We start from the raw sequence: 27,365 nt of genomic DNA on the forward strand, positions 1-27,365 counted from the left end.
GGTCCCTAGAGGGAAAGGGATCCAAGTTCGGCAGACTGGCCATCTGGCTGCTTCAAGCTTCAACTCGCCTTCATCCATTTGTCCAATCCCAACTTCAACCCTCATCTACCTCTCCTTCACTGTTCAACTCCAAAGGCACTAAGAAGGCAGCCGTAGGGAAGCAAAGGCGTTGGCATCAGCCTGGCCCTTTCTATTCTTTCGAATCATACCCGCAGTGGTTTCTAAGGCGCCTCTCTTCATCCTGCACCACCCCTCAATCCCACATTTGTCTCATTTAATAATGGTTCTCTGTGGGGCTTTTAAGCGGGGTTTGTATAGAGCCTTGGTGGTTTATGGAGTCGCAAGGAGGCTGGCGGGAGGTGCAGAAAGAGGGAGGGAGAGCCTATCTTAGTACTTTATCTCAGGACTGCAGACAGAGGAGAGGAGACTCCAGTCCCCTGTCATCTCTGGCGGCTGCACCAGTGTCATGAAGGATGGACACTGTTCTTTAACAGTGTTACATTAGAACTATGCCATCGGAACTGTGTGGACTACATTTCTGTTTGTGTCTGTTTATGGGTGTGCACATGTGATTGTAGACGAAGGCCCCATGAAGGCCTGGAGTTGGAGGTATCATTGGTTGTGAGTTACCCAACATGGGTGCTGGAAACCAAACTTAGGTCCATTGTGAGAGCAGTGTGTGCTCTTAACCACTGGTTTACCTCAAAGCCCTGACCATGGCTGCATTTAGATGTATTTGTCATAATGTAGAGCCTACATGAGGACAACTGTCCAAACCCACAAAGGTCTTAGCTAGACCTGCCAACAGCCCATGAGACTTCTCTTCTGTGAGAGTAACTCATCTTCCTCCTTACCGGTGAATAGTTTTATCTTTGTCTGCCCTCCCTTCCTTTTCCTTCCCCCTCCCCTTTTGGTGTTTATATATTTTGTGTATTCTTGCATGTAGTCGTGCATGAGAAGTGATTGTGGCCATGGGACCCAAAACGAATCACAAAACCTATCTGTGTGTCCCATACATGTTATATACACAACTCAAAGGGAATCTTATGCACTATTTTTAAATGCAAGGCATTCATGAGAGGTCAGGTGTGGAATTTTCTACTTGGTGGTGTCACCACAGCAGCACCCCAAATCTTTCTGATTTTAGAGGGCTTCAGATTTGGGGTGTTTGGACTAGGGACACTTAGGTAAGGCAGATGGAGCCATCAGTTAGGTAGCTCCACGACGGGCTCAAGGATGGGCTCGAGGACAGTGACCCTGCCTACAGCCTCACTGTGAGCAAAGCCCCTGAGGCCCATGCACGCTGGCTTTATCCTTTTAAGTAAGAGGCATCCCTGGCTCTTGGGAGGCAGGTTCTGGGGTGGGAGCCTCACCCAGATTTTCTAACAAAGTGTCTGTTGATGGTTGCCATGAGGTATTTTTTTTTAAAGTGTACTTTTACTTCAGTTGGCTTTACATTTTAGAGCAGTTTTAGATTAAAAGAGATTTCAAGCAGACAGTACACCAAGTTCCCATGTGTCCCCTCATAAACACAGTGTTCCATTACTAACCTCTTACATTAGCATGCTATATGTGTCAAAATCAACGAATCCGTGTTGATACCTCATGATGTGATAAAATACATAGTTTACTGAGCTCGCCTTAGTTTCCCCAATGTCCTTTTCAGTTCACAGGTTGGGTCCATCTGTTAGTAATTGTCGCATACACACAGTTGAAAGTGGAGCATGAATGCCTGGAGTTCTGCCCTGGAAAGAAGCCGTAAAATGTATTTCTTCCAACAAAGGCCAGTGTTAAACTATCAGAGAACTACATGTTATTTTTCTGGCATCCAATTTTCTGTCGTTTTCCATGACTCTCCATCCAGGAGGCCATGTTACACTTACTCGTCATGCCTCCTCAGGCTTGGCAGTTTCTTGGGCTTCCCTTGTTTTGACAACAATGAAGATATAGAGAAAAAAACCAACCGAGTTTCTCCTACTATCTACTCACAACACACATCACTTGGGTGACCCCCTAACTGTGAAGTGTCCCATCACCAACAGGAGAGCAAAGAAACCTGCGTCAGACATCAGCTGCGCATCTCCAGCCCAGGTAAGAACCTTCTTCCTGGAGCCAGCCAGACCCCACGGGTAGAAAAGGAGATGCTCTGGGAGAGGAATAGGGGACAGGACGGAGGACTTCCATTTGTGGGGTGTACTATGCTGCAGGTTTCTCTGCAGGCTTAGCTGTCCTTTTGAGTCTTGGTCGAGTCATCACTGAGTAAGTATGATGGAAACAGGGAGAAACGTGATTGAACACAGGGGCTGTGGGTGCCTGGGTGAAGAGGCCAGCAGCCCTGCCTGTCCAGAGTCTCCTTGGCCCCACGCTGCATTTGTTCTACACAGCTACACTTTGATTCAGGGTCAGATGACTTCTCTGTAGACACCTCTGAAACAATAAGATGGGACAAATTAGGGCCTTTCACCCCCCTACTTGGAAAGAAAAACCCTAGTTTCCATACCCATACTTAATGAGCGAGTTGTGTGCCAAGAACCATAAAATAAAATATATACCATGATGTCACAATGACGATAATTTTGAGGATTTAAAAAATTACTTGCTTATTTTCTGGCATTACAAGATGTTCCGAATCATCTATATACTTGTTTATAGTCCTAGTGGGGTCAAATATCTCTACAAGAGACCTTCTTTTATTAGTAGTACTCAAAAATAGAGATCTGAGTTGCTATTAGGATGTCAACTTACATTTTATTTTATTTGTTTTGGTTTTAAAAAAAATCATAAATTTCTTATAGCCATAGTTGGCCTTGAGCTTACTACATAGCGAAGGCTGGTGTTGAAATCCTGATCTCCTTTTGTCTCTCCCAAGTGCTGGGGTCACAGGTGTGTGCTACCTTGTTCGGTCAATTATATTTTAAATTTCCTGACAGCATTTAGGATACTCATGCTTCCTGGATCTCCTCAACTTCCTAATAATCCCATCAAAACTAACTGGTGGCCTCACTGGAGTCCCTAAGTCTTTTAGCTTTTCTTTGAGTCTCTGCCTGTAAAGATTTGTTGTCCAGCTCCTTCCCATCCCGAAGGCCGGGATCTTGTCCCTCTGCCCCAAGCGTTCCTGAAGGCTCAAATGTAATCAAAGCCTACCCAGAAAGGGACCACCACGTGCATCTCTCATCGTCATCATTTCCTAGAATTTAGCTCAGTGGTTTAGACCCATACGGCACAGCCACTGGGGTCTATTCTGGCTTCTCTGTATTTTTATGCTTCTGGTGCTAATGTCTTCTGCTTCGAACTTTGAGATTCAGTGCTATGCTTGGGTGCAGGAGTCATGCAGGGCTGCAGCTCACACACACACACACACACACACACACACACACACACACACACACACACGTTATAAAATATAGCATCTCTGTCCTGTACCCACACAGGCACCCAGTAGCATTATGCTAGAAGACACAACTCACCAGGGAAGACTTTTGAAGACAATGAAACCAGCACTGAGAGTCTAGCTCCACTCTCAACAGCCATTTGACTTCCAGGTGATTTTTTTTTCAGAGTCTCAGTTTTCTTTTTCTTTTTTTTTTCATTATTTTTTTTAAAGATTTATTCATTTATTATATATAAGTACACTCTCACTGTCTTCAGACACACCAGAAGAGGGCGCCAGATCTCATTACAGATGGTTGTGAGCCACCATGTGGTTGCTGGGAATTGAACTCAGGACCTTTGGAAGAGCAGTCGGGCGGGGCTCTTAACCACTGAGCCATCTCTCCAGCCCGAGTCTCAGTTTTCTTATCTGTAAAATGGACCTAGACTGCTTGGCCACAGGTGCGCTTTGTGACTTTAATGAAAGCAGGTTAATCAAGGCACACAGAGCATATTGAGTCCATACTGGGTCCTTAGCTTCCGTTTGGGAACCTGATTTGCCTGGGCTCATTGTGTAGCTCCTGAAACAGTCGAGGAAGGTCACCCTACCCTCATTTACTTTGTGTCTCCACAGAGCTGAACAGGCATGCATCCTTCAAAGTCCTTACTAGGTGAAAGAATGCCACAAAGGGTGGAGTCTGCTTTTGGGAATCACCCCGAAGACAGGCGGTGGAGGGGCCTTGTGTGTTACACATAAGCACAGTATATATTCTCTGTAGAAGGCCAGCTCTGAGCAGGTGTGCCTGTCAGAACACCTGAGCCAACCTCTCACTTTCCATATGAGGAGGCTGAGGGCTACACTGAGGAGGGATCTGCTAAGGTGAGGCTCTGCCAGCGGTCAGGGTGGAGGCTGGATTGACGACCCAGAGCCTGGAGGTCCTGTGCTTTCAACATCTCCAGCTTGCCTGTCCCTGCCTGGGGCCCGGGCATGTCCATAGCTGAACAAGATGTGACAGGAACGCATGAACAAGGGGACAAAGGAATTCATGAAGTTAAGCTGGCTTCTTGCTCTAAATCCCTTTGCCTTTTCGTCTAGACTTGCTGTGGCCTGCCGAACCTCCTCTACAGAGGCTAGTGGCTTCCCTCAGCAGTGCCTTCAGAATCCCCTTGGGAGCCAGTGACAGCAAAAATTAGAGATGGTTGAACATGAGTTCAAAAGTCAGAGTCCCCACCCCAGGGCCTACCGTAGCGGGCATGTGTGCCTTCCTAGAAGCCCCCATTTTGTGGAAATGGAAAGTTTTTCTTGAAGTAAGAAAAGCTTGGGAGGACCTCCTGTCTGTCTCTAAGGGTCCGTGTGACACACGGCAAGTGGCACAAACTCTTCTGTCAAAAGTTTGGGAACACATGTTTCAGGCTCTGAGGGACATGGCTTCTCTCCTACAGACATGCTAGCTTGTCTCTCAGAGCATGAAGGCAGATGTACATGGCATAGATGAACAAATGGGGCTGTGTCCTAATAGAAGTTTATGCACACTAAAATAATTTTGTCTAATTGTATATGATATGATAGATATATTACTATTTAAAATGAAAACCCCATTTTAGTTTAGACCCACCTGACACTGGCCTTGGCCAGATAGCAGAAGGGGGTGCCTGCTCCTACGGGGAGCAGACAGGCCTGGGCTCTGACTTCAGCTCTGATACAAAGTTGGCGTCTGAACTTTGATGGATGCCTTAACTTCCCACCCCTCAGTTCTGCTATATACACAGGAATAACTGAGTCTTCTTGACAGGGATTGGTATGCCATAGCGGAGAGACTCAAGCCCTTGGCATGTACTATTTGACGTTTATAAAGGCAGTCACCACAGGCTGTGCTTCCTGCTCTTTGCTACAAGCAACTTTTTAATTAATTAATTCGGGTTTTTTTTTTTTATTTGAGATAAGGTTTTTCTGTTTAGCCCTGGGTATCCTGAAACTCTCTGTAGACCAGGCTGGCCTTGAACTCAAGAATCCACCTGCTTCTGTCTCCCGAGTGCTGAGATGAAAGGTGTGTGCCGTCATACCCATTTTCTTTTAAATTTTTGATTACCTCATTTTAACACACCTACCTTGACTTTGTACTTTGAATATGTATGTGCTCTGGCACAATTGGAATGAGAATCGAACTTCACACAGGGCTTGCCCACTGATGGGTATCTCCTGAGGAAGGAACATAAGGTGCAGCCCAAAGGGCTGTAAATCAAACCAGCTGTGGAACAAGACTTCCATGGGAGGCAGTCCTGGCACCCTGCTTTACGGTGTAGCCTGATGTCTTCCTGTGCATACAGTGCCCTTGTCTGTATAGATGCTGTCTAGAGGTCTGTCACAGGGGTGCTTTGTGGCCTGAAGACAAGCGTGGTGACGAAGGCATCTGAGGCGTCACAGCTGTAAGGAGCTGCACCTTTAGAACTCAGCATTTGCTCCTGAATGTGAATTCCCAGCTTTACTCATTAGAGCCTGGCACAGGGGACTGTGGGCTTCCTGTTTGGTAAGCTGGAAATGGAGATAAGGAAACTAGGGATGTAATCAGTAAACATACCTTCATGGACAGAAGGCAGAGAGCCTGGCCAAGCTGTTGCGGGAGCCAGAATTTTACCTACTACCAATAAGATCCTTGAGCTTTGAGGACTCCTTCTGGCCCTGATGGCTGGGAATCTTCACTGAGTCCTGGAGTTAGGGGGGTAGGATTCAGGTATAGGAGGAGCATTAGCCAATATCACTTGGTGGGAAGGGGAGTGTGTTGGGAGGACTTGGGATACAGTGGTAGCCACCTGGCCCAGTCATAGGTTCTGATCCACACAGTTGTCCCCTCTGTCCCAGACTTCTTTATATCTAAATTCAGGCAGAAATAGGAAGAGGCAGGTCCAATGACCTCTCCAGACACACATAAATAGAAACGTCTTTGTAACAAAGTAAGGACACCACTCTTTGAAAGAATTTTCTGTACAGGGTCATGGGCCTGTCAAATGTGTGTATGTTCTTAATTCCTTCCTTATGTCTAGATGCAACTCTTGTGGAATGAAGTAACAGCAGTTACAGTGGTACAGTAACAACAGTAACAGTGGTAGGTGAGTTAAAACAATGCTGGACACTGAGAGGCTCTGATCCCATGAGATGTGTGGGACCGTGTAGCAGCATTAAATATTTAGCTGTGTTTTCTGGACATCGTGGTGCTGGGATGAGCATTTCCAACCTTCCAGTTGCCTAGGTAACTTTCTGTCCCTGCAGAAGCTCACAGGTGCCCATAATTTTTGTCCACCCACCCACCAATCCCTAACTTTCAAGTATTTACTCCGTTTCTGGGGCCAACCTACCTTTGTTAGAAGCTCAGCTCTGTGAGCACAGGCAAGCAAGCTACAGGTGCTCTTAGAACCTTCGGTTCATGCCCTGTAAGATGACATTAGTAATGGAGGCTGGATTTACAGGACTGTGAATATTCAAATAATTACTCTACCTGAGACTTGCCATGGGCTGAGTAGGCATACCATCCACAGTCACTCATGCTGCTGTACGGCATGTTTTGTGTGCCTGGCACTATGTGAGGATAGGCAGATAGGCAGTTCTGGGCTTTCTTCCTCTGGAGAAGCTTGAGTTTTCATAGTTGACATGACTTGTCTAAGATGAAGACATCAGCGGGGCAGAAGGGCAGGTAGGCTCCTGACCCTGTCACTTAACATCCACGTCACTTCACTGCCCCACTGTACAGATTCCAATGCCTGCCAGTGTCCTGTCTTGAACTATATAACGTGTCAGCACATGAGAACCATTTGCAGCAGCTGGGAAGCAGGGAGCTTTAGGAGTGTGGAGAGAGCTCCATGAGACCAGGAAGCTGTCACTCCATCCTCATTGTACAGCTGCCTCCGGCCAAGATGAGAGACTTCCTGCTGAGAAACAACCAGGACATTACTGCTCAGACGGCGAAGAATCACATGTCTCTACTAATATCCCGGAGGATCAGACAGATGATGCAGACTCCAGTGCAATTTCCTTTCCGTTCGTGTTTCTTTGGCTGGACGCTGTGCACATGGTAAGCCCTACTTACTAGAAACATGGAAATGATGAAGTAGAAGCACAGGGCACTTGGGTATCACTTGAACTGCAACTCAACGCCACAGTTCTGATGGAAAAATCCAGCAGGTCTTTGTCCTGTGACTCTTATTCTGACTCCCCCTTCCGCCTCGACCCCCCATAGTGTGCTCCAATCTCCATGCTATAAGCCTGACCTTCTCATCAGAAATGTTTCTCCAAGTTAGCCACACTATAAAAACGCCAGAATATTTGTATGCACACACACACACACACACACACACACACACACACACACCCTATATGCAAAACCATGGCAGAAATTGCAAACACACATGCATGCATGTATGTCCCCTGCATACACCAGAAGCATACATGCACACATGCCATATCACATGGACACAATACACATCATGCAACATGTGCTCAGGCACATACTTGCACACATAGGTATTTCACATGCTGAACCAGACACCTAGCTAGCTCTATACTTCTCCGTGAGGACCTCCTTCCTCTCTCATACCTTCCATGGGACAAACCCTTCCTTTGTCCTCTGAGATTCATATCCTCTTTCCCTGAGCAGCAGCTCCCTCTTGAAAATACTTAACTTCCTTAGCTCCTTTGCTGTCTATTCTGGTAGCCAGTGCCCTTTTGAAGTCTGTTCTCCCCATAGAAATTCAAATTCCTGAAAGTTGCAGGATGACTTTGTCTCAGATATTCAGGCCTGGAACCCCACTGCTCTGTACTTCTGGTGACTTCCACATTGACAGAAGAGCTCAAGGCAGCCTGGCACCTACCTTCTTCCTCAACCTACTCTGAACAGATCCGGTTTAGTTTGGTCGAGCCTCATGAGATTTTTGTCTCTTCCTTTTAAGTATGCCTGACTGAGAGGAGTCCAAGAGACTAGATGTAATGGCTGCAGACTAATGGTCTGACCCATTCTAATGATGTTTCCCATGAGGGTTCAGTCACTCGTGAGGGCTCACTTTGTGTGAGAAAGGGGCTGGCATCTTATTGGACATCTGTCTAACTTCTCAAGCCAGATATAAACATTGGTCTGCCCCTGACCTCACTTCTCATGGTGGTTGAATGTACAAAGACTTACAGTGGAAAATTTATGATGCCTTTGCCTTACTTTAGGCTTTGAGTTTTAATCTCTTTAAACCCCACTTTTAAAGCCATTACTTTCAAGCCCTGATCCTGTCAAAGAGGATACCACTTGCTGTCCAGCTCCAAACCATCCTGGGCCTTTCTCTCTCAGAATCCAGTTGGGGACTGTCAGGGCCCTACACCAGCTGAGCGTAAGGCTCAGGTAGACAGTTATCCTGTGCAGGTGACTTATTTTCCCTGCAGACCAACCTCCTATCTCTGAGGTACCCCTGGCTATTGCTCCCCACCATAATCTGCACAGACCCTAATAATAGTACACCCAACTGGGGATGAGGTTGGGGGCAGGGCTATATAGCAGAAATCAGTTCTATGGTGCTGAAGGCTGAAAGGGCGAGATTAGGGTGGCAGGGCTGCCCATCTCTTGTGCTGCTCTGGAACCCATCCTGTTGGCTTGTAGGTGCTAGCTCCACACTCATTGTCCTCACACATTCTCTGTGTACTTGTCTCTGTTATAAATACTTTTTTCTTGTACGGACAGCCCTTGAACTTAATGACTTTTTTAAAAGAAGTCTCTGGCCCCAAAGACCACCATCTTGTGGGGTGCTAGTGGTTAGAAGTTTAACCCATGAATTCTGTGAGAACACAGTTCAGCCCATGGTACTCTACTGTTGTTAAATACACGTGGCCTAAAATCTTGATTTTTTTTCTGGGGGGGGGGAATCATTTGCCCTGTAAAATGGGACTAGTAAGAATTCTGATCTCTTCAAGGTTGTTGTAAGGAGTAAACACAGGTAAAGTTGAGCACATTCTGGATCATGAGTGCCCAGTTAAAGCTAGAAGTATTTAAAGACATAAAAAATGTCAGTAAGGGGCTGGAGAGATGGCTCACCGGTTAAGAGCACCCGACTGCTCTTCCAGAGGTCCTGAGTTCAATTCCCAGCAACCACATGGTGGCTCACAACCATCTGTAAAGAGATCTGATGCCCTCTTCTCGTGTATCTGAAGACAGCTACAGTGTACTTAAATTAATAAATGAATAAATAAATCTTTAAAAAAATGTCAGTAAATGGTCAGCGACAATTATGGGGAAGACCCCTGAGCACTGGGTAACTTCCACAGCTCCTGGTGGCAGCTTGAGGTGCTTTCCTTCTGCCCTGTATCTCCAGCAGGCTTCCCTGTGGCTGCCCAGCACCCCAGACCAAAGTCATAGCCACATTGTCCTGAGGACTATGATGTGCCCAGCAGAACCAGGCCCAAGACCCGCCTATCTCCTTCATCTCCTCTAGGTAACCAGGTGCCCGAGGCGCCCTTACTCACAACTCTCAGGCCTTTGACCTTGGCACCTTCCCCGGTTGTTCTGCTGGGTGCCTGAGGTGCTGCCAATTTGCCCAGCCTGCCAAGTACACTTTTCCTTCACTCCTGTGACATAGAAAACCCACGTCCCTTCCAGCGGGGCTGCTGCCTGGAAGCCTGGAGGGAGGTACTGCTGTGCTGGTGTTCTCCAGTCTCCCTGACGGCACAGGGGCCATCTTCTGAGAAAGGCTTTCTGCTCAAAACTTTGCTTCTAACTCCAAGTATCCATTTCTCTCAGCATTTTTGAAAACCTGTAAGCTGAGTCTATCTAATTCCATGCTCTGCTCTGCGCGTTATGTGTGCATAAACATGCCAATGGTGAGGCTGGGTCTTAGCAGTTTCCTGAGTACTCATGCACCAGCAAGCTGTTCCTTCCGAGCTGCTGTGTACTTCTCCTGTACCTTCACCCCTGCTGGGGCTCTTCTGCCTGTAAGTAGCACATCTTTATTCTTGTTCCTAGGGGGACACCTGGCTTAAGTTAGACCTGGGGGATACATCACTGCGTTGGCTCCTTTGTGTTTTTGATGGCTTCTTGTCCATACTTAGCACACTGCATTGTGGTTGCCTGTGGCTTCCCTGGCTAGATGGGGGAGCTCCTCAAGTGCTGGGATAGTGATTCATTCAACTTTGCCTTTGCAGCGCCCAGCACAGTGCCTGGCTACAAATGAATGGAGTCAGTGAGGAGAGTCCTGGGCCCAGCCATGCTGGGCAGTGCCTTTCATGGCACTTTCCGTTTGGCCTCACCTCTTCCTTTGTCCCATTTTAGCCTAATTCCTTTCAAGGCTCTGGCATGGGAGTCTGAGCTCATTTTCATGATTGCTTTAAATATTTGGGGCTGTTGGCATGCCAACACGAGGACCCACGCTAAGGAGGGAGAGGAATTCTCCGGCTCTCTGGGTCCTGCCCAAATACAAGGAATGTGCCAGAGGCAGGGGAGGGTCTGAGGAAGAGCCAGCTTGGGTCTAACCAAACTGCTTTCCTCCCTGGCTCATGGACCCAGGAACTTGGGCAGGAGAGAAGAAAGAGGGGGTCTGGGGGAAATGCTAGAGTTCCTAGAAACTGAGGAACAGCCTCAGAGAAGACGAAGGAGGAGCAGCTGCATCTGAATGGAGATGCAGTACCACTGTACCTAAGGATGGTGAAGACCTCGGGGAGCAAATGGCAGAGGTGGGCAGGCCTCCAGAGCCACCTATGAAAATCAGAAAGAGAGGAAGATCTCGGAAGTCGTGCCATAGGAAGTCAAGGACACTACAAAAGAAGGCCTGTAACATTTCCCATAAAAACGGACCCTAGAGCTCACTCCACACAGCCACTTTCTAGACAAGGAAATGTTTTAGAATCAGGCCTATTCCAGCATTTTGAGAGGCAGAGGCAAAAGGATTCCAACAGATTTGAGCTAGTCTTGTCTATGCCACAAACTCCAGGTCATTCTGGGCTATATGCCAAGACCAGAAACCAGAATGAATGGAGGAGATAGAAACTCCGTAACTCAGAGCGGCACCGGCCCGGGAGGCCAGGCTCTTCTGAGTGTCCTCCCTTTACAGAGGAGGAAGGAGCTAGGCTTGGCTGCTTCAGACTTCCTCAGCAGCTGTTATACATACAAAGGAGGCCCTGGCTCCTGTGACCATTGTCTGCCATTGCACAGTGTTAAGCAATTTGAATGTCTACTTCACCGCAGATCAACCTTATGAAGTGCCCATCTTTCTTCTCATTTTAAAGACAAGAGACTGAAGCTCAAAGGCCAAATAATTTACTTCAAACCAACGGTCGACTGAACAGCAAAGCTCAGATTCTAACACCAAGGCTAATTCTGGAGTTTAGGCTCTGAACTGTTTTCTAAAACTCTTTCCTGTCTGGCCCTTACAGACCTGACCTTAAAGTCTCTCAGGAGTCTAGGTCAAGAAAAGGTGTTGGGGGCAACCTTAAAATTCCAGATAAAAACAATAGCACTCCAGAACTCCTGACAATGAGGCTTGAAGTCTGGGTCTCAGAGACACATGGGCACATTTCTTCCTTGAGAGTCTTCAGTTTAAATGGTATCTGTGGCTGGGGAAGGTGGGGAGACCCAGTGGACCCACAGTGAGGCTATGATGGAGGAGGAGGCTTCGAGAGAAGGCAGCCTCTAAGGGAGGTGAGTAGACCCTGAACACTCTTGCCTCTTTCCATTTGCATGGCCACTTCAGGCTGGCAAGGTACTTCCCACATCTTATCCTTGGTTCTTACAAGTGGAGTTGCCATTTGAACATCGACTCATGGAGACTAGATAACTCACTCAAGGACATTCAGGCTATAGCTGCAGTGGTAGCCAGAGCCCAAGTCTCTTGGGTTCTCTATGGAACCTTGCCCAAGGACCAAGGCACCAGTAGGGATGCTGTAGGAGGGAGCGATCGCTTGCTGTCTTCAGGAATGAAGCCCTTGGATGCCATGTTGAGGAGTGTGAGTAGACTCTATTCAGGCTGTGAGGTCTTAGAGGATGCATGCAACAGGCAAGTGCTGGGAGTATGAGAGGGTTCATGTTCAAGTTGATTTCCGGTCAGGGTGGAGCTGATTTGCCAGAGGACTTGCTTCAAGATAAAAGTTTGAATATGGAGATAAGATTAAAACTGGGAAGTGGGAGATAGCACAGGAGATATTGAGTAAGAATAACATTGGGTCTAATGACTTGTGAGATCCTGGAGAAGCTGTCCGAGGTTGTTCTTATGTTCTCACACTGGCTTTGGGAAGAGGGAAACCTGACACTTGCCTAAGTGGGGAGGAGAGGAATCAGAATAGGGCAGTTTCCCAATCAGTTTTTTGTTGCTGTGGTAAACACCATGGCCAAAAGCAACCCGGAGAAGAAAGGGTTTCCTTAATTTTACACTTTGATTCTTTAGGGAAGTCAAGCCAGGAATCCCAGCATGGCAGGAACTTTGATACTGTGGAGGAATACTGCTCACTGGCCTGTTGGCTGGCTTCTGCTCCCTGCTAGGGAATTTACTCCCCCTTCCCTCCCTCCCTCCCTCCCTCTCTCCCTCCCTCCCCCTCTTCCTCCTCCTCCTCCTCTTCCTCCTCCTCTTCCTCCTCCTCCTCTTCCTCCTCCTCCTACCCCTCCTCTTCCTCCTTCTCCTCCTCCTCCCCCTCCTCCACCACCATCTCTTCCTCCCCCTCTTCCTCCTCCTCTTCCCCCTCTTCCTCCTCCTCCTCCCCTTCTTCCTCCTCCTCCCCCTCTTCTTCCTCCTCCTCCTCCACCACCATCTCTTCCTCCTCCTCCTCCTCCCCCTCTTCCTCCTCCTCCTCCTCCCCCTCTTCCTCCTCCTCCTCCCCCTCTTCCTCCTCCTCCTCCTCCTCCTCCTCCTCCTCCCCCTCTTCCTCCTCCTCCTCCTTCCTCTTTTTCACACAGCCAAGGCCTACATGCTTGTTCAGGGATGGTGCTGCTCACAGTGGGCACTAATCAAGATAATTCATCATAGCCATAGCCATAGGCTAATCTGGATTTGGGTAACTCTGCCTTTGCTAAGTAGGATGGGTCCATTTGACTTTTGAGACAGAGATTTGACAAGGTGGGCTATCCACATGGAATTTGCACGAGCAACAAGCCAGCACCAGACGTGTCCTTTAAAAGGCCAAGGGGACCGTGACACTGAGAAAAAGTGACATCCGGACTTGGTAGTCTCAACATTACCTGCTCTGAGGAAAGCAGCCATTAAAACAGAGGTAGAAGACAGCAGAGACATAGAACAAGAATCCAGGAAGCAGAGAGAGAAAAGCCAAGGATGAAGAGATTCCAAAAAAAATGGAGCCAGCAGGGTTAAACTTACTGCTTCCCAGAATTCCAGATTGCCAAACACAAACACTCTGAGGATTTCAAAGGGAGCTTTTGGAAACTATGAGAAAGCCAATGTCTGGGATGATTGGGAAACCATATTCAAATTGCTTTTAGGATATATAGGCATGATCTTTCTGGAGGGCTTTTTCAATGTGGTTCAAAGGGCATAAGAAGTACAAACTTGCTGGTCTAGAAATTCTTTAATGAGAATATGACTCAGAAAACACACCCTTGGAAGTTTAGGGAGGTCCATTCTCAAGCAGCAGTCAATGCCAAGGATGCCCTTGTTTTGAACACATTACGTTCATTATCTTATTTAGGTTTTAAAACAGCCCCATAAGATAAGTATCTCTTCTTCAAAAGGGCATGAGCTAAGTCATCTGCGCCAAGTCTAAAGACATCGAGTGCTGATGTAGAGACTGAAATGGAAGAACCAAGTTTGTTCTTACCCACCAGGCAGCCTTTCAGATCGATTGGAGAGGAGCACAACCTTCAACCTGACATTGTTCATTTTAATATCATAACAAGAAACAATCTACATGCTTAACTTCTGGAGAGTGGCCATAGAAAACGGGACTCCCGAATGAGGCCATACGCTATAGATGTTAAAGTTTGTCTTGTCAAAGAATACTCAGTTACATGTGGATTTTGATGGCACAGTTTTAAGTGAGAAAAGCCATTTCTAGGGCAGCATGAGCCCAAACATGGAAAAGGAGGGCATCTGGGATCTTTCACGTGTGCAGATGTTGGCAGATGAGCAAGACTAGACCACTTACACCACTACCAAATACCCTCCATCTTCACCCTGCCTGGTGTGAGAACCCGTCCTCATCCCCATCAGTACCTCTGGACCAAGATGCTGCATATTGCAACAGAGGAACGACAAGTGGAATGTGGGGCATGGTTCCCTGCCCAAGTCATCGTTTTCCCTCAAATAATTCCAGGGAACAATTCTCACGGATTGTTGCCCAATAAAAAATGGTTGTGTAGTAGCCAAAAGGATATTTCAGAGAAATGGTGCCACCTCAAACACTGTGTATGTGAGGAGAGAAGCTGCTCTCTCCTGTAGGAGGCCCTGGAAAGTGCCTGCAGGAAGGATCTCCTGGCCTTTGGACCCTGGACACCATCACTGCCTCCTATTCTGGAGTCATCGAATTTGCACTGCCAGCAGCTAAGTTCTGGGATGATTTGGAAGCCACATTCAAATCCTCAGGTTTTCTGTCCTGAGCTTCACCCTAGCTCTATATCCATGTTCAGGCAAAGCCCAGAACTGACTGCTTAGAAAAATATTTAATTGAGATTCCTCCTACAGTGCCTATTTCTGTCTCAATAAGGCCTTGGCATGCTATGGGTGGCTAAATATATTGGCTTTCTCCTCTCCAGTGGCAACCCAGTTTTGTTTTTAAAGTTCCCAAGTACATCTTCACCCCAAGAGAGAATTTACAGCTTAGCTCTTTGTTACCTGAAGGAAAAACTGTAAAACGATGCTGGCTTGCTTAGAGAAGAAAGACCAGAGAATTCTTGCTTTCATGTGCTCCCTCCTTCTCCTCCCCCTCCCCCCCATCCTCCTCTTCCTCCTCCTCTTCCCCCCCCCCCCCCATCTAGGAACTGAAATGGAAGAGCAGGCTTTGTTCTTACCCACCAGGCAGTGCTGCCTTTCAAATTGATTGGAGAGGAGCACGACCCTTACCCTGAGGGTGTTCATTTTAATATCATAACAAGAAACAATCTACATGCTTAACTTCTGGAGAGCAGCTGTAGAAAAGGAGGCTGTTGAGCTCTGCGAATTACTATAGGCACAGTGTTTAACATGGGTCACACAGACTGATGACTGATACCTGTCCCCTGGGTGGTCGTGATCTAGTTGTACTATCAGTACAGTGTACCAAGCTTGGCAGATACACAACAGAGCTAAGAGGAGAGTCTGAGGGACCTTACAAAGGAAACCCTACTAAATGCTAGCGTCTTCCCCTTTCTTAGCAGTATTAGGAATCAGTGACTGGAGGAGGCTGAAGAGGGAACAGTAAGACCACAGGGTAGATAGACCCAGTGCGTGTTTCATTAGCTTAGGGTCAATGGCATGGGCGCCCTTCCCAGTAGAATTCTTTTGCTGGATTTGATATTTGACTCCAAAGAAGTCTTAAATATGATTAATTTTTCCTCTCCAGGATTTGTTTCCATTATAAAATTTATTAGTAAGGACAAATGTTTTATAAATGTTTTAGTGACACAGAACCCTTTCTATAAACAAAAAGTATATAGGGTACCCATGTTCCATTACAATAAGAGCCTAGCCATTTTGGCTGAGGCAGGGCTGGGAAACCTCATGCATCGCTGGTTTCTGTCAGTGGTCAGTGTCTCACTAACTCTCCTCAGTAGAACGCCAGGGATCCCCAGGGTTGCAGCAAGAGACCTCTGGGTTGACTTGAGGTTTCAGGCTCCCCTGGCTGTAAGCCAGCGCCTCAGTTGTCACCTTTACTTCAGTGTGCACATGAAACGGCTCCTGCCTCTCGCAGAAGTGTACACCTGATCCTTGGGGCCGCTGACAGAGGCTGGCAAGGGGCGGTCTTGGTGCCTGGTGATCCAAGTGCTGGAAGAATGGAGCTTCTGGCAGGCAGGGAGGAGATCGCTATGTAACAAGACAAAGAAACTGCACAGAACAAAACAACCCAAAACTATACTGAGAGGGTGGGGGTGGGGGTGGGGGTGGGGGTGGGGGCTGAGAGGGTGGGGGTGGGGGTGGGGGCTGAGAGGGTAGGGATGGGGGGTGGGGGTGAGGGGTGGGGGTGAGGGTGGGGGTGGGGGTGGGGGTGGGGGTGGGGGTGGGGGCTGAGAGGGGTGGGTTACAGACAGCTGTACCTCGCAGAAGATAAGGGTGAAGAGCCCTCATCCCTTCCATCCCTTCTGTTGAGCAACTTCTTAGAGCTTGCCACAGACGCTTTCAATGTGTGGGTTTTGATACCTTGAAGGGATTTATTCCTTGTAAAGTTAACACAGGTGAGTTAGGGAACAATCTTCCCATTTATAGAGGAGGAGGCTGAGCTCAATGTTGCTGTCTCTTCCATAAAGAACCCAAGACTCACTGAAATACTGAGACTATGCATATACACTCTTTCTGTCTCCTAAAAATAGTCCTTTTTCTTCCCTAATTCCATCTTTTTTTTTTTTAATAGGACGATTTCCTTGTGTTTGTCTGTTGCCTGTAAATTATCCAGAAATGTCTGACTCAGATTTCTGCTCCTTCTTGACATTGCATTAAAAGTGGCATAAGTATTGAGGACTCAAAGAAAGTCCCACAGGACTTGTGTCGGATTGCCATCTCTGCCCAGTGACAGTGCTTTGGCGAACTTGGCAGGAACTGGATGGTAGACAAGGTATTTTTAGGGATTTCAATCCTGGGAGTCCATAATTCCCTAAATCTTATTAACATAGGCGCTCATTACCAGGCGTTTTTTCGGGTCTGCGTGCCGATATGTTTAGCCTTCTGCAGCTTCCCCACTAGTCTGGAGCCTTTTAGGGGCATTCCAAACCCCTCCATCTCTCCCCCATCACGGAGCTGGCCTACAATCAAGCATCTTCACACGCCGCTCTCCCATCTGGAGCTTCCTTCCTCAGTCCCCGATGCTGGCTGCCTCTGAGCCTGCTTGCTATTCTGATGCCCAGAAACCCACACAACCCTGCCAACCAAATTCCTGCTAAACTGCAGCACCGGATAAGAGTAGGCTTCCTGGAGGCAGAATTCATGAGAAGGAGACTGACTGGCCTGTGACCTCTGACAGTTCATCAAAGTGTACCTTAAAGGAAGGAAAGGACACAGACCAGGAGGGTCTGCGACAATGCATACATCCCAGCTAGAGAATCTTAGGAGCATACAAAGAAATCTACAAGTGCTCTATGCCCTGTCATACCGGTTCCCCTTAAGTCAAGAGACTTCGTCTGATATGGAGTTCGATCCCTCCGGAAACTTTCATTCTTCTTCTACAATAGAAATTTGGGAGTGGCTGGGTGTTGGTAGCTGCTAACTGTAATCCCAGCACTTGGGAGGCTGAGGCAGGGGGCTCAGAAGTTCCAGGAGAGCTTGATTCAGAGTGGAACTCTATTTCAAACAGAGGAAAACAAAGCAGAACTGTTCGTCCACACGGAGGAGTCCGGGCACAGTATTTAGGGACCTTCCGATGGTTTCCCAAGGTAAACTGAGGGAAGTGCAGGCGACTGGAGGTTGGTTCACTCCTGGCTTTATCTGGAGAGCTTGCACGACTCCCCGCCTCTAGCAGGGCTCAGTTATGAGAATTCATCAAGGTCTTAGGAAACAGGACCCTTGAATATGGTGAGAAGCCCAGGTGAGATTAAATACAGGGTGAGCCAGGCCCCCTCGGGTGTGCACTCTCATCTGCATGGCACGGGTGATGCTGCTTCCGCAACTTACCATGAACTTGTCCAGAACAGACTGAAGGCCTTTCTTCTTCAGGCTCTCCCTTCCTAACTTTGCCATTCTCCAGTGCTGCCAGTGCTGGTCCCTCACTATCTTGACAAAAGCCAGGAAGCATTCTCGATTCTGTTTCCTGTAGCTCCCTTACCTGGCCTTTGGCGAACCTCACTGCTGCCTCCCCTTCAGATGATTGCCCCTTTGGCCTGCCTCAGGACTTGGGGGAGGGGAGTCCTTTCGATATGAGACTTCAGTTTCATAATATCAGGGTCTCCCACTAGACACATTTCAGGGAAATCATGGCCAGCACTCTCTACCAGCTTTTGAGTGAGCACACACCCTATGCCCCGGTTCTGTCCCCTCTTTGTCACTTCATTTTGTATTGTTTTGCTCCAGGCTTTTCCTCTTAGGCCAGTCTTATCTTGTCTTCCTGAACTCCTGTAAGCACATCAGCCTGCTTCCTACCCCGGGGCTTGGGCTTGAAATGCTAGCTTCAGTTCTGCTCTAGTTTCCTAGGCTCTGGAAGCCCATCTTCCCTGGGAAGTCTTCAAACTCAGAACGGTCCCTATTATGCCCCTGCTGGGCTTGGATTGCTTAGTTCCAAGGGAGCACCTATCTGGCTGTTTATTATATTCTGCTGTTGTCTTTTCAATAAAGTGGATGAATGCCTTTGTCCCTTTTATGGAGGAAGAATGGAAAGCCCAGAAAAGTATTCTTGTATCCCTTGTTGCTACCTGACTGAAGTAGGATTTACAACTGCAGCTTGATATTATTCACTAGTCTGTGTCTCTGCTCCAAGAGGTATTGCAGGGTCATCATTAATGCACTGGGTCAGACACATGGAAAGGAGGTGTGTTTAGGGCCATTGTTAGAATAACACCCTCTATATTTATTTAAATTGTGTATTTATTACATGTGGTATGTGGTGTGTGTGTGTGTGTGTGTGTGTGTGTGTGTGTGTGTGAGACAGAGAGACAGAGACAGAGACAAGAGAGAGGTGTTTATGTGTGAGCAACACATTCTATGTATGTCATGCATGCGGAGGTCAGAAGACAACTTTGTGGAGTCAGGTGTCTCCTTTGACCTATAAGTGGATTCTGGGGATCAAATACAAGTCATCAGGCTTACACAAGTGATTTTATCCTCTGAGCCAACTTAGCAGGGCGTCTTCTACGTTAGCTTTCATCACACCCTGAATGCCCACATCCCAAACTGATGGTCTCTAGTGCAAGTTGCATGATTTGTGACTCTTTGAGAATGGAGTTCTGCTAACGTGCTGCTTGGTAGGAGGTGGCCTGGGCATGTCTGGTGCTGAAAGGTAGAGCCAGTGATAGGTGGCAGAGTGTCTCTCTCAGGACTGGTGCCTACTACTCTGGATAAATGTTTCCCAAAGGCTCATGTGTTAAATGCTTAATCTGAATCCTGCGGCATTGTTGGGAGATGGTGAAACCTTCAAGAAATCTAGTGGATGATGTTAGAGATGTGTTCTTAAAGGAGACATTGAGTTTCTGTTACCTCCTCTTTCTTTGGCTTCCAAGTTTCCTATGAAATCTCTTCCTTAGCTTCATAGCCCCACTAAGATGCTCCGCCTCACCTCTCCCTCCAAAGCATTAGTCCAACTGATTATGGGCTGAGAACTCCAAGACCGTGAGCTAGCTCACCCAATTCTCTTCATAAGTGGATTTACCTAAGGTATTTGTTACCATAGTAGAAAAGTAGTTAATACAGTGCATAGTCTTGCATGAGATCATATTATAACCAAATGGATAGGACCATGAAATAGATTCTAGAAACAGAACTTAGGTATTATAAATCATATACCTTATCTAGATTTCCAGATGTGAGAAATTTCCCACGAGCTCAAAAAGAAAGACTCCCAAAGGTGTTAGACGGTAGTTGTAACTCTGTTGTATTAGAATGCATGCAGACAGGGGCACTGGGATCAAACACAGGAGAGGAAGATGTGGAGAGAAGAAACTATGAAAAAGAAATGAGAAATAGCTGGGAAGCAAGTTGGTGGAAGTGCCTAGGAAGTAGATGGAATATTTGTCTCACATTTGCAGCATTAGAAGGGAAGATAATTTTGGTCTTAAGCACCAGTTCTTCCCAAATGCTTTTTGTATGCCAACAAGGGGGAATACAAGGCCTAATGTTTGTGATTGTCTGTCATGCTGGAACTTGATGATTGACAGGTCAAAGCTTAAGTTCTACCTGTCCAGTCCTAGTGATGGGCCCACCTCTTGGTTTTTCTGTTATAGAGGAAGAGATGTGGTGGAGAAATCCCTGCCCCCTCCCGCATTCTCAGTACCCTTGGCCTAGATTCCCCAGGGCCCTTACTCTAGAAAACAAAGGTTGCTAGGCATTACCACAGAACTGATACAGGCTGTCAGCATTTCTAAAGGTGGCACTGTTCTCTTTGTTCTCAGGTTCAAGTTCATGTGTCTTTTCAGTGGTTGGGTCTTTGCTTTCATGGATGAAAGGACCAAAGGGCCCAGAAGCCTGAAGACCTTAAGTAATAGACTTTCCTAGAAGACTTATCTCTCTCTTTCTTCTGAGATGTGGATATGCCATGGCCATAGAGTCCACAGCCTTCCTGGAGCCTTAGAAAGAGGAGACATTGAGGAATCAGTACGTGAGCATGTGTGTGGCTCTGTGGTCATTCCTTATCAAGGACTGTGACTGAAGGGCAGGCATTTTCCTTGATCAGTCAATATCCCCCGTTCAGTAGCTGCTTAGCTGAAAATGGCTCGACTCCTTAAAATAAAGGAGCTAGAGAATTGCACAGTCCTGGGCCCCTCCCATCTTAGGATCCACAGCTTTCTGAGCAACCATGTACCCTCCAAGGAAGGTTGGGAGAATTGAACAAAATGACTGAGTGGTCCTTGACATTCTCCGGTCCTTAGAGCTGTGCCCTGGGGTCCCAGCCAGAAGCAGTTCTAAGAAGTGATTGGAATTTCCATTAGCTCACACAGACCTGGGGATCTTCAGGAACTGGGCTTGCTCAGAGTTTAGGCTCAGAAGAGGTCTAGAAGGAGCCAAATAAGCTGGATGAAGTCTTGTTGTAGGGACTGGGGAGGTAGACGGAAAGGAAAAACTGTGCTCTTCTTTCCTACCCCTAACCCGGAGGCCACTCCTTGGTAGATATGGTGTCATGTTTTGCTGCCACAACTCTTCGTCCCGTTCTCCTCTCATGAGTACTGTAGTGTGAACAGCATGACCCAGAACAATGTCCCCAGCACTGACCTTACCTGTCACCCTCAGGTACTTTGAAAACACGGCTCCTGTGATGACGAATTTTGTTAATTTCATTGAGTTAAGAAGCATATTAAGGACATTAGTGAGGTGGGTGTCTCTGCAAAGGCCTTTCCAAGAGGATTAATTGAAGAGGGAAGACTTGGCTCAAATCTGGGTCCTACACTGAGGTCTCCAGCTGAGTAACAAGAAGCAAAGAAAAGTCCACTTGAACATTAATGTCCCTATTCTCTACCTTCTGATACAACAAGACTTGAGCAAGCCACCTCCTGTCACCAGAGAGGAGCTGCTGATGTTACCATACTTTCTTGCTAGGGTGGACTGGATCGGCATTGACTGTGACTCAAATTGACTTATTTTCCCTGACAGTGCTTCTCTGGTATTTGGTCCCAGCAATTAGAAAAGTAGTTAATATTAACCACCCCCCCCCCCAGGTTCTTTGACTCTCTTTTTCCTGAAATGTGGGAGTCGTCTCTGCTCCACTTGAACCTGGCCTTGAGACTCCTTGACGAATGAATACGGTAGAAGAGGTACTGTGCCAGCCTCTGGACCCAGGCCTCCAGGACTGGCAGCTCCCACTTCCTGTCTCTTGAGACACTCTTGGAATCCAGCCATAGCAACGAGAGAAAGCCAAGGCAGCCCATGGGGAGGAAAGGCCAATGTGGAGAGGGGCCGACTCTCCAAGTCCACAGACCTGGCCAGGCCCTTGGCCATCCTTAGCATCTGGGTGCCAGCTCTGAGAGCAGCCATCCTGTACCCAACCCCCAGTCAAGTGCCCCAGCTAGCAGGGCACAGAGCAGAGATAAACCATTCACTTATTCCACGGCCCAGGTTTCAGAGCCATGTGCTCAGTAGATGGCTGTTGCACCCTTTATCTCTAGGTCTCCAGATGATTTGTGACTGTAATAGAAACCTGCAGTTCCAGGCTGGGAAGAACCTAGGCCTGCAGATGGTACTGACATTTCCTTAAAACAGCCCTAACCCAGCTAGCCTGCAAAGTTATCTTTCTCTAACAAACAAATGAACAAACCTCTCTATCCTCTGAATGAAGGTGGCGAAGGCTAAGCAGCCCCCTTACGCTCTCTTCTCAGTCTACTTCTCCCTCATAGCTCTCTCCTCCTAGGTTTTCCTTGTCCATTTTTAAAAGCAGAAACCTCAGAAAGTGTAGCCTCAGCCTCCTTCAAGCTTCCCCTCACCGCACATGTGAGTGGAATTTCAGGGAGCATGTATGTGCACTCATGATTTTGTGTGTGTGCGTGCGTGCATGCATGCGTGTGTGTGCGTGTGTGCACAGAGGATGACATTGCTTGTGATCAAAAGGTCATGGGAACTGACCACTATAATTACTAAGTGGAGTGTCTCCGTGTGTGCATGCATGTGCCTGTGTATCGCTTAGAAACTAGCCATTCATCTCTTTAACTCTTTCTATTTATGTCGCTCTGAATTTTCTAATTTTTCTCCAGCGGACATAGATTGGACAGCTTCCAGTGCCAATGTTCATGGTTCGTCAGATTTCACATTTGGATGGATTTCCTTCCAGCCTTTCATCTGTATTCAAACATCTGCTGTGTGTTTAAGATCCCACCATGAGTACTGTCTGAGTCTTGACTTTTCACAGTTCTTTATTTTTTAGGAGTCTCTTTCTCTTAATAAACACCTTCCCAAGCCTAATTTTTAATGACTTTATACTGCCCTAGCATATATAGAATTCTTTATAGTGCTCTAGTGTAACTATTCATTTACATGTTTGTTTAGCAGAATTCATTTGACATTTAGATTGTGACATGCATATATATTTTATACAGACATATACACAGATGTGTGTATGTCACATCCTTATACATAAACTTCTTCAAACCTTCACATTTTTTAGGCTTTTTGCTGTTTTTAATGCTCTCAATTTATTAGTTAGTGATAATGAACACATTATTATTACAATTTGTAATAGTATTAGAATTAGTAGTAGTAGTAGTAGTAGTAGTAGTAGTAGTAGTAGTAGTAGTAGTAGTGTGTTTGTGGTAGTAGGTGTGTGAGTCTGGGCACACACATGCCATGACATACATGTAGAAGTCAGAGAACAACTTTGGGAGTCAGTCAATTCTCTCCTTCCACCCAAGTGAGATCTAGTACTCAAACATGAGTCACCTGTTGTTGGTACAGCAAATGACAAGCCATCCTCAGCCCAGCCCTCTTCTTTTGAAGCAAGCTCTTGTTCTGAAGTGCAGGTTGCCCTTGGGCACGAGACCTGCCTTCCTTAGTAACTAGTGTTCTGGGTCAAACCACCTCATGTTGATTCTTGCTAACATCACACAGAACTTCAGAATGCAGCCTTCAGAATGTTGGCTTTCGGGAACTGTTTTCTTGTTATCTGCGCATCTCTTAATATTTATTTCCAGGGTAGAAACAGGAATGGAGAGTCTAAAGGAAGAAGAGATCAGGAAAAGACATGGGACTATGTATGTAGATGGCAGAAAAGGCTCTTAACCTTGGCTTATAAATGGTTTAATGTCATGAGAGACAGTTTTTGTCTCATCATCAAAATGTAAGAAGATAAAGGAAGAAGGGAGAATTAGCAGTGGTCACAAGGAGAGATGTCATCCGAATATGACCACATTTCATCCTCACAAGGACTGCGAGTTAAGACGACCTTAGGCTATAAATGACAAAACGAGGCCTAAGAGGCTCGATAACAAGTCCAATGTCAGACAGCTAGTAAGAATGGAGCCCCAAAGTGAGATCTATCCTGTTCAGCTCCAGAGGCAGCAGCACCAGCCCCAGTCTGGCCCAGGCTTTCCCTATTGATGTTCAGGGCAGAGGGTAGGCTTGGTGACTTTTTCCTCCCTCCTTCCTTGCCTTAAATGGTTCTCTCTCTGTCTGAATAGGAGTCATGAGATGGCTGCAGGCAACCAGATCCTAAGAAATGGAACACCTGCCCCCAGAAGTGATGATCTTATTTTTTTTTTATTGCAAAAACATGTGTATGTGACAAAGGCCTCCTCTTCCAGGTTCTCAAGCTGACCCTGTCTGGAAGACCTTGGGGACTGCCTCTGGGCCAGGGGTTCTGAGATGATCTGAAGTCCATCTGAAGCTCTTCTGACCTAAATTCTCTGAGTACCTGGAACATAGCCCTGTCGTGAGCAACAAGCAGAGGGTGGCAACCACTGGCTACACAGAATCAGACAGATCGGCAACTATTGGTAGTAGGTGCTGGACTTGTCTGCAGTCTGTTATCAGGAAGAGCCGCAGAGGGCAGTGAATGGCAGGAGGACATGCATATCAATCTGAACCCCGTGTTTAAAGTCTAGTTTGATGCAGGAGGATTTCTCCTTAATCAGAGCCCAATTCTCCTGGCCACCAAACAGCACCCATCCTTCAGGTCTTCTTTGCCGGATTATCTTTCCAGGGGAGCCACCTTACTTGGACTCATGTAGCTCTGTCTACATGCCTCCTTCCATTGGGGTCGCTTCGTCTGGGGGGGTAACATTTAAATGTTTTAAAACAGTAAGGATGAGTCTGGTCCTCTACTGGTTTGAATAGATAGCTGATTCCACCAGAGGCCCAGTAGGAGCAAACATTAACTCTTGAGTTGCTGAATGGGATGAAATCTGCCCATGCCAGGAGAGGGTAGGTGATTGAGAGACTAGCGAGGGGCAAGGCAAGCATTTGCCACTATTAAGAGTTTGTATGGGGGCTGCGGATTTAGCTCAGTGGTAGAGCGCTTGCCTAGGAAGCGCAAGGCCCTGGGTTCGGTCCCCAGCTCCGAAAAAAAGAACCAAAAAAAAAAAAAAAAAAAAAAGAGTTTGTATGGCTGTACCCAGTGCACACAGCTGCCCAGTGAGAGAAAATGGAATCCAGGTTTCTTGAGCTCACTGCAAGTATCTTCTGACTCCTTAAGAGGTGCAGCCCCCCTTCTTTCTACACACAAAACCCAGCACTGGCTTCTTCTAGCAGCCGTCACATTTCAGCGTGTCAGGGATGTGCTTAATGTGACCCATTGCCCACTGTCAGTATATAAACGGGGACCCACTGTCTTGTGCCGTGCCTTGACCTTTCCCTCATGAATTGCCTTTTCTCTGCCTCAAAGTAGGGGTTCGGGAAAAACCAGTCTCTGAAGCCCACTCAGTTTCTTCATGTACCCTTCATGTGGAATGATACAGGAGTCTCAAAAGCCCAGGAAGTCCACTGGGTCCAGTACTGGTACAGTCACCATCTAGTTTTGTCCCCAATAATAGGGATGACAGTAAGAGAGTAGTGAAGGTCAAATAAATTCACCTTGGTGTCACATAAAGAACATTCAATCACAGTGAACCCCAGGGGACGTCATCTATTTTTCCTTAACTATAGGCCTCGCAGATACTGGGTTTCCCCTCCCCTTCACTAATCGATGTCCCCAAGCAGCCACATTTTAATCCCTAGATGAGCAACCATGAGTGGGCAGCGGGTGATCACCAAGCTTTGTCCTACATCATCAGAGGGAGCAGGACTGAGACCCACTGAGGTTTTATCAGGGGTAAAACCTATACTAGACACTAAGCATACACCGTGGCCCTTACCACTCAACTCTGAAAGCCACACCTGGGGCAAACAGTGGTTTGTGGATTCAGACCCAGGTCTGTGAGCCTGAATGGTGGCTACACAGAGAGCAGCATGAATTCTGTTGGGAAGACAATTCCCTTCCTAGGTTTGTTTTTCCCTCAAAGCAGGAAATTGACACTCGTGTTTAGAAGTGAGACTCACGGGGAGCAGCATTCTCCCTAAAGCCATCTCCCACTTCTTCCAAGCCAGGCTTAATGACCCGAGCTGCCAGCGAGGATGAAAGAACCTTGTTAATGAAGTCCTCTGCCATGGGAAGGAGATGAAAGAAAAGAAGAAAGGGGCGGGGTGGGGGAGAACAATCCTTCGCAAATATTTTCTGTTAATAAATTCCATTTTGCGTCTAAAATGTTTGCCAACTATCTAAGTGGACAGATTTTTCACATACCAGGGCAAACCATAGCCGAAAGGCCTCTTCGGTCTGCCTGCCCACAGACTCTGTGTCTACAGCCTCCCTGGAGACAGCCTCTTGTAGGTCTGTGGTCCTCTCTTTGCCATGAGGAGGCTCGGGGATTTAGGAATGCTTTTCTCTAGTCTGGAAGGAAGGTGCCCTGGAGCCCCACACGTCTTCACATGCGCACACCTTCTTCTCCAGTCTTTCTCTTCCGTCCTCTCCCGTCCTTTACAAAGCTCCTTCTCCTGAACCAGAGTGTAGGAAGCCTGCCGCCTGGCTCTCCTGCTGCCATTCCAGCTGCATCTACCTCTGGGGTTCCAAGAGAGCGCGTCTCTCCCACTCTTCATTTCTCTCTTTTTCTTTTGTCCTCCCACCTCCCAAACTTGCTGGTGTGGGAAGGAGCCCAGACCCTGGTATACTTTCTCTATATTTCCAACACCATGCGTTGCATACTAACAAATCTCATACATTTAATTAGTGGCGTATCTATGGCTTCCCTTTCCAAAAAGAGCACAAAGTCTCAATACTGGATTTGGAGGTGATTTGAATTAGCACTGGGGACTTGTTGATCTTGTTTTACTGATTGGCTAAGATAACAATGACCCAGAGACTTCAGAAGCTGTAGGAAAGAGAAGAAGGGGATATCTGAAGAAGAAAAATAGGTATTTGTTAACCGGTTCTGTCCGACTGAAGAGCAGATATGGACCTAGTTAAAGCAGAAACGGGACCACAGAATTGGTTGTCTTCTCCCTGATGGAATATCATTTCCTTTGACAACTCAGCCTTTTCCTTTCGTGGAGTGGGGAAGAGCTGAATGCCACCATTCAGTCCTTACCCAGCCAGACTAGAACAGTATACCTAACATGGCTGCCTATTTCTGAACCAGGCATTCTCCTATGGCCCAACACTAGGGTGGACTTGCTTTTTCTATTTTTCCTTCTGGTGGACATTGGATAGTTTCTAAGAGCTTGACATGTTTTTTCTTTTTTGTGTGTGG

The 27,365-nt window shown here is 47.0% G+C and overlaps 1 long non-coding RNA gene across 3 annotated transcripts; it reads left to right on the plus strand.

Moving 5' to 3' along the window:
* The first annotated feature begins 9,996 nt into the window (after positions 1 to 9,996).
* LOC134480591 (uncharacterized) lies at positions 9,997 to 26,323 on the plus strand. Of its 3 annotated transcripts, none has more exons than XR_015629630.1 (3): positions 9,997 to 10,327; positions 16,877 to 17,891; positions 24,387 to 25,143. It is a non-coding gene; the product is annotated as an uncharacterized LOC134480591 (long non-coding RNA). The 3 variants fall into 3 exon arrangements; XR_015629629.1 differs by lacking the exon at positions 9,997 to 10,327 and adding an exon at positions 10,805 to 12,029; XR_015629628.1 differs by lacking the exons at positions 9,997 to 10,327; positions 16,877 to 17,891 and adding exons at positions 23,734 to 23,837; positions 26,167 to 26,323 and having other exon boundaries at positions 24,387 to 24,581.
* Positions 26,324 to 27,365: the final 1,042 nt, after the last annotated feature.

This window comes from Rattus norvegicus, chromosome 9 (genome assembly GCF_021556685.1).
Source record: "Rattus norvegicus strain SHRSP/BbbUtx chromosome 9, alternate assembly SHRSP_T2T, whole genome shotgun sequence".
Taxonomy (NCBI): domain Eukaryota; kingdom Metazoa; phylum Chordata; class Mammalia; order Rodentia; family Muridae; genus Rattus; species Rattus norvegicus.